The following is an 8,925-nucleotide window of genomic DNA, read 5'->3' as shown; positions in this document are numbered from 1 at the left end:
GTACCTATTTCACTAAAATATAAAAAAAATATTAAATATTGAGAATCGTTTTGTTTTATTATCCATGTTATCTATGACACTGTTTTTATTATTTTGACCTTTCGGTTTTATTTTGGTCACGAACAGGTACGGATGAAAGTTGTTCCACTAACACGTATTGTTTCTATCCAAATCATTTATTTATTTTTTATTTTGTTTTTAATTGTGTAATGTTAAGGTTTTTTCATCCAAATTACTAACAGTGGACTATATAATATTAACCTTACCAAGAGATATTTATCGGATCCTGATAAACTTAAAAGATGATAATGGATTTCTTTTAGCATTTTATGACTGAACGGATTGTACTGCTCGACGAACGCAACCAACGTTCCATTCCGAATAAAAAAAAACTGTCAATTTCCTGGCATGGTACAGGCATTTCCCAGTGAAATTGTTCGTAATACTATAAGCTTTAAAACCATGTTTAATCCACCATCCTATTTTTTTTTACATCAAGTAAGACAATGCCTTTACCAAGTCAGAAATATGACAGTCGTTAACCATTCGTTTGATGTGTTTAAACTTTTGCCATTTAATTAAGGATTCCCTTTTTAAATTTTCTGTATTTTTGTTATTATGCCTTTTACCTAGCTATACGTCTAATTTGTATGACAGTAGCGTATGGTTCCGTCATGTTTTCAAAAGTGTGTGAGCAACCAAAACAGATAATTTGTGTCTATGTTTCATTATTGGGATCCATGCAGCAACCACAAATGTCATTATTGATTTCAGAAACTGACAAATTATAAAGACGATTTATTGAATCATGATGTAAAATTAATGAATGTTCACTGCAACATTATAATAATAATATTAACGGTACCAATTTTCTTGCACCAGAACTATGAATACATTTTTGTGGACAAGGTCCACAGATGAAAAAATTTCTTGTACTTTCTTCTGAACTTCGGTATACAGATTTCATCTTTTATCTATCCAAGGTGACGTAAGAATATTTACATTAATATGTCATTAAATGTTGATTTGGTTGTTTTCCCGAACTTATCATGAATTTCTATAACGTAAGGACATATTGCTGAAAAACACATCTCCTTTATCATTGAAATTGATCCTTTTATATCACATTTACTATATTGATGAAAGTATTACATATAATTGTATTGAAGCTAACGCCCTCGTGTGTGTATCTAGTACGCATACACATATTTCATTTAAAACGTCTATCAAAGATTAATCAACCATATATTCACGGAGATCAATCGTTCAAATAGTTGATAAATATAAATAAAGTATATAAAACGTAACATTCAAACAAAGACAAAAAGAATGACTGGAAAAAAGTTGAAACAACACCAACTAAAGAAAAAAGTCAAATAACATAAGATGATAAGACGGTTATCATTAAAGTCCTTACTTTGGGAAGTAATGAAAATGCTTAACTCTTTAACTACTTTTAACTTATACAATGATCAATCATTTATTGAAATAGGAGCTGCACTATATGTATCTGTTTTAAGTTAAAACTTTTTCTTGAAAATTGTTAAAAAAAAATATTCTGTAAACATATATGGTCCAGTGATTTTTCTAGACTCGGGGCAACCTAGAGATATACGTTTTGTAAAGACAATTGTCTGCTAATAAAAAGAGCATATGCTGGACTTTATATGTCTTACTTGTAGGTGGAGTTTGGATGGTGTTTCGTTGAAATGAAGCGGGAGTATCTTTACTTGTGCATTAGAGAAATAGAAGAGTTAAAATATAAAAAACAGCTGGGGAAAAAAACAAAGTTACGTTATTATTATCACGATAAATCATTCTGAAAGGAGATGTGTATGCTTAGGATAAAATTAATTATGATCTCTAAAACCCAACTTCATCTTGAAAACTTAAACGATATCATACTTATTTTACTGGTATGTATTTGATCAAATATGTTAATGCAAGTTTGGGTTTGAATTTACACTATGTCAGAAATATCAGGTATCAAACCTGATTATTTTAAAAAATATATATAAATATATACTAAATACACTATGGTGCATGTACATGTGCTTTAAATATGTCATAATACTTTATCGAAGTGGTTATTGTAAAATAAATCCAAGTATAATATATACTGATTGCGGAAGTAAACCCAAAGTGTTTATCTACTATTAGTTATATACATCATGGTATTATGTTGTACCAAAATTCGATTTTTTAGAATGCATTTATGATTATTGTAGGATAAAGCATCATAAAGTCTTATATACATACAAATAAGAGGCTGTTGTATATTTGCAAATAAGTTCTCTCACTAAAAATGATAACAGTGATAACTGTTAGTCAATTTCCTGTATGATGTTAACATGAAGATGACAAATATTTCCATTTACGCACAGAAGATATATGATTTTATTTATCATACTTTTAAATAATGTTCATTTACCATTTTGTTAACAATGTCAAAAGTGTACGTTACAATGTATAAATATAAGTATTTTTATATGGACGTTTTTCATTATAAACGGAAAAAAATATAAATAAGATGGTTCAATGTAGTGTTTGCAAAATATGCGAAAATAATAACCAAAAGTCATTTTGGTAATGTATTGAACTATATTTTACGTTTGTTTTGATTTAATATATATTGGCATGCTGCATAGTACATGCTCTATTGTATTTGTATTTGTTATTGTTTATGTTTTTATATTCGGTGAAAGCTGAACAGAGGTTATTACGTTTAAATTGTCTGTCAATATACCGCATCAAAATAAGGTTTTACTTACTTAAGTTACTAACTGTCTCTTCTTTATTTTGTCTCTTCGTAGTATACATGAAGGTATATGTTAGAAAAAGATTTTTGTGAAAACAATCTATTACATGACCTTCTAGTTGTGTGAGACCTGAGTTTTTGGTCATTAAACTTTACTTAGTGCTCGTAATGCATAATTTGTTCTCTAAACACTTAATGGAAAAAGATAGCTTTAGGTTAGCCTAATGTTGATATAAGACAGGTGTGAAAAGTCAACTTAGAAGCGCTGGGATTGGATGTGAAGGCAAAATATTTTCTAAAATGTATTCATGAATAATGACGGTGAGTATATTTACAATATAAACTTTGAAAAAAAACTAAAATATTTAAAATATTTTCTTGAAAATTATTTGATTAGAATTGCAAATTTCCCAACATTTGACGTAAATTGACGCCGAACATGGATATCATTAGTCCAATAATTATGACTTCTTTTAAAGTTTTTTTGCTTTGACGCCTAACTACGACGTCATAACGCCAAACTACTTTTTTCATTTGGTCTTTGAGAGATAATTTACTGCTCTATTAAAACGTTTAGCTGATTTCTTTTCAAGACACTTCAATTAAGGTATGTCAAATTAATTAACGAAACTCAAACAGATTGCTAGGAATCACACCACTCAGACAGAGTTCAAATTTCGGCCAAGGGTCATTTACCGTTCTAGTTGTTTGCCCCTTTAAAGTAGGACAATTGCAAAGCTGAAAAGGAGACATTCGTGTCCTAAGACATAGCCTTCTTTAATATTGGAACCGTCCATCGAGGGACTACCATATGCACAATTTTAACACACAGAGATGTAGACTGTAAAACTATATACTCTAATTTTAAATGCAACACATCTGCTGATTGGCTAAACAAATTTTGTTTATCAGCTTATTGACATGATGGTATCTTGTGAACGTGAAGTCATCAACGTTTTTTTATGATTGACTCCTGTAGAATTTAATCTAGAATTAAATTATAAGTAATAGTTGTAATATCTGTTCTGTCTATTCGAAAAAAAACACATAAAAAATGAGGTGTTCACTTTAAAAAATCGATACGTCGGTTATAGTGTCTGCACTATAGTTTCGATTTTATTTCTTCTTAGACAGTAAACCCCATTTCAATCACTTAAATTACCACCACAAATATATTTTCATATTACATAAGATCATAGATGATTAAACTGGGAAGTAAAGCAATGTTAAACTTTTTAAATACATTTTCTCATACAAAGAGGGTTCTCCAAAGTTTGTAATAGGTTTCTGATACTGCATTGTATATTTCCGGATTTATGAGTTTTGAACAGCGGTATACTACTGTTGCCTTTATCCGTCCACCGGAAAATAATAATTTCTCTTGTTAATAAGATAAAACTGAAGATTGTTTTAAAAAACAAACTGGCTGACACAAATTTTAACATCACGTAAAATAAATTAAAACAAATAAAAAAAGTCTCAGAAGGTATTTAAAAAATGTGATGATAGAAAGCTACCTTTGGGGACACTTTTAAAATGACTAAAAACGATTTGATAACAAAAATGTCTGTAAAACGTCATTAACATTTCGTTTATTTGAAAATTGCCAATTCGTATAACGGTCGACCCTACACCAACCTTGAACAAGAATAAACATCAGAAAGAAATGAATTATCAAATCATGGTTAAGGACATAAAGCAATTACCAAAAAAACATAAAAAAAAATTAACGTTCGTATCAAATTGAAAATAAAGAGACAATTGATACTGAATAAGAATTGTGATAACCTTAGTAAAAAAAACGCGTATGTTATATCATGATAAATTACACTGAGAGAAGATTGTATGGCTATGATTTATCAAAAAAATATTGTCTCTAAAACCAGTGGCTAACTAAAACTGCATTTTCAATATTTAACTAATATAAATTTTATAAAAGATGACGTTGCCTATTTAATTTTCACACTTTGTCTAAATACCGGGGACAATACCATCTTTTCCTATATATGTATATACATTTGTTGCACTATGTTTCTCAGTGTACCTGTGCAATAAATATGTCATTAAATTTTACCGAAGTGGTTATTGTACAATAACACCAAAAATTAGATATACCCACGAGGACGATGCCCTGAAGTGTGTATTTATTAGTAATATACAACATGGTGTTATGTTTGATTTTCAATGAAAAATCAATGGTAACACATTGAGGGATAGGGCAACCTACTTACCACATTTTTTGTATCACTCATTTTTATCACACTGCGTTTAGTGTGAAACAAGATATATCTCTTCATGCGGGAATAAAATAACAAACTACAAATATCGGACACAAAGTTGTACGTTTCTTTCTATTTTGATATATATTTGAAAAAGTCTGTTTACAATCGCACGCAAATCACCGGGAAAAATATGCCAAATCGAACCTAATGTAGTGCTCTCATAAGTTATAGAAGATAAGCTCGTATCACCTGGTAACCATAGTTAAAGAATGCGGTAGCTAAAATATTGATTTCTTTAATTATTCAAACAACGAATTGAACACACAGTTTTAGACATAATTTTCCCGTGTGCGTTGTTTTAACATTTCCTGTCGATCCCAATAACTTTTCAAAATTGTCTCCTGATTTTAATTGGTCCGTTTTAGATTATACACATCAGGATGTTTGTGTTTAAATTTGTGACCAAAACGATAACAACTTATTTTGCCAATTTACATAGTAAATTATTATGAAAGTGACTCAATGTAGGCAATTTTGATGTTTTCAAAAATTCCAGCAATTTTCCCTCCAACTTTTCGGCTATACCTGTTCCGATTCCTTAGTGGTTGTATTTATAATTCAAGGAGTTTGCTATCAACCATACTTGTTTCTATACACATAATGAGTGATACTCTATTTTTTACAACCACTAGGCTTGTGGATGTTTCGTCCCCGAAGGTTTCTCCATCCCAGTAGTCCACCCTCTTCTGTTGGCATGAACTGTCTTCCTCTTGAGTTGTGAATAACACAAAACAACATTTTAATAGACATTGTGATATACTTCGTATAGAAATATATAAATTAGTCATGAAAATAATACTTTGATGAGCAGGTAAAACAGCAAATGTTTTACCCAAAATAAAAACACCTCAAGATTAAACAGTTTTTAAAAGTTGAATCAACTTGAAAACATACTCACTATCTTTTCCTGCTTTCTGTTGCAATTTTTACCAGTTTGAACCGATCCCAGTGTACATAATTTCCTGTCACGTCCCTTTGTTTATGTCCAAAAGGTTTGAGACATTTGTTTACATTCAGATAGATTTTTCAATTCAACATAAATGTGCAATCAATAAGAACACGTTTTTTTTTTAAATTTTACAAGAAACTGGAGTTGTAAAAGTGAAACCTACAGATTTTAATTTTGATACACAAAGATGCAGTAAACATTGCTATATGCCTTCTTTTGACAAAAAACTGAATGTGCCTTCAGTGAACACCTTTCTACTGTTAGCATCACACAACCTCTGCAAAATTTACATTTAGAGATATCTCTCCTACGATCACGATTATGGGACATAAGCTGTTGAAAGATGTAATAATACTGTACTATTTTTGTGTATCGGATTTATTCTTTTTTAAAGATGTATCCAACCATTGATGATTTTTAGGAGATGACATTTTAACCATCTATTTTCGGTATATTTTCATGTGAGTTTTCAAGTTGACGGAATATATAAAAACAACAGTAGTATACCGCTGTTCGATATTCATAAATCTATAGAGAAAAAAACCCGAGTTACAAACTAAACTGAGGGAAACGCATTAAATATAAGGGAACTACGACAAAATAGAAACACAAAATTAAAATCTAACACACACAGAAACGAACTATAATACAACAATGGACTTAGTATAGGGCTTAGGATAAAAATGGTGGGTTGGGCCTGCTTTTGTGGCATGCCAAACCGTCCGCTTTAATGGCAATGTTAATAATAACATTAAAATGACAATAGTACATGCCAGGACTACAATACAAATACATGGGGGGAAATATAGGACAGAGAAACAAACGATTAATAGCCAACAACAGGTACCTGGTGAAAATTTAATACGCCAGACGTGCGCCACGTCCACACAAGACTTGCCAGCGACGCCCATATGAAAAAAGATTGAAAGCCAAAAGTTCTGACCAATACGACCAGGTTTAACCACCTGGTACAAGAACATCCTTTTGCAAACAGTAAATTTTATAAAATGACTAAATAATATATATACATAATTAAACAGAAGTGGTGACTAGCTATAGAACAAAAACAGATCAATCACAAAAAATCAAAGCCTTGTTAACCATAACCAGTGTTCCGCTCAAAATGACGTCACATTTGCATTTCTTAAACGAGTTCCCAAAATTAAGAAAGAATTTAGATGAAGTTCAAGATTTGATTTGTATGACTTCTCTAACGTTAATTATAAAAAAGTGAAAATTACAATACTAATTAATATCAAATTGTAGTAGTAAATAGATATAAGCCTACTATCCAACTTGTTTATGCTTTGTGCGAGGTTTGGTATTTATACCCCCTCTCTCTATTGGTACAACTTAGTTTTTTACAGAAACAGCATACAGCAAGTTATAGAATATATAGATAGAAGTATAAATAGCTTTCTGCCTCAAAAATAGCGGAATGTCTTCATCTTAATTATGTACTATGTAAATCATTTCAAAACACCAATACACCAATGAACTGCGATAAAAGTTTGAAACGTTATCATATTATTCATCTTATTTCATTTAATAATGATCATAGGCCTCTATGGTTGTCAGTCAAACCTTCCAACAAGTTCCGGTATAGAAAATCTGGCCAATCAAAAAGTTCCTTGTATACCGCACTCCAAATATAATAAATTATCCTTGTCATGGCAGAGGACCCGTAGAACTCAAAGTTAAATGGTCATTTCGGGTTAAAGATATTATACATGAAGTTATTTACTATAATTAAAAAAAGAAAATCATCATAAAGATCTCATAATGGATTTTTTTATATTCCAAAAGTTGCGGGCAACATTTAGATCAATGATCAACGTCATCGAAATCTTTTCACCATGATACACACCCGTTTCTGTCTGAAGTTTTTTAAATAAAAATTTAAGATGACCGTAGTTTAATATGTTCGATTGCTGAACGCCTAGTGGCAAATATTCCATGCATATTCTGGACAAAACAAATAAACAGTTATAAGTAGTTTATGAATAAACCAGAATGAATAAAGGGAAATGGACTGCAATTGGAAAATGAGTGTATGTTTGATATAGGCAGACATTTCGTCTAGCAACCGGTCACCTCCTTGCCCCTCCGAGATGATGGAAGTATTATCTGAAGTGCATATAGTTTGCACTGTTACTACACGAACCATGCATCCGATCTAACGTTCATATTTCGTCCTGACACGGCATGTTTATGCATCCCGCAACAAACTGACTCCCACTCATACACATAAAGACCGTTGTGAAGACTTCAAATGTCAAACTTCCAGATAATTATTTTAGTTCTGTGTTATTATTAAAAAGAAAACCGATGATAATCAAATTCTGACTTATTCAATTGTCGAGTTCCAGAAGATTCATATAATTGATATATTGGATCAAAATATCTTAATACCGGTACTATGATTATATTTTCTAGACAAATTATGAAAAACGTAAATTTTCTAAATATAGCTCAAACACATCAAACGAACGGTGATTTACCTCCCTAAAAAGCTGTTCCGGTGCATTCTGTATACAACATGACTGATGATGTAACTTGATTGAGGATCAATAAAAAAACTCTCAATCATCTTGAACAACTGAAAGTTAAAGAGACTGTGATAAATAAAACTTTGTGGTCGTTTCAGAGATCATTAATCATCATAAATGAAAAAAATAATTGTAACTTCCTCCTTAAGGTCATTTTGGTAAACCTAAACTAGATATATTTATCATTTACACTTATAGTGTTCCTAGCAACTTGGTTAAAAAAGAAAGTGATTTAGTAATATTCTTGAGACAAAAATAGCTTTTTTTTTAATGAACGGTCAAAACGATTGATACATATAGTGCTAAGGGTATGCCAAGAGACACTTAAGATATTCCTTTCCTATCTTCAGAGATTTTACATATTTTTTCATAATTATGATACCTTAT

Source organism: Mytilus trossulus, chromosome 6 (genome assembly GCF_036588685.1).
Source record: "Mytilus trossulus isolate FHL-02 chromosome 6, PNRI_Mtr1.1.1.hap1, whole genome shotgun sequence".
NCBI classification, from domain to species: Eukaryota; Metazoa; Mollusca; class Bivalvia; order Mytilida; family Mytilidae; genus Mytilus; species Mytilus trossulus.
This window is presented reverse-complemented; position numbering follows the sequence as displayed.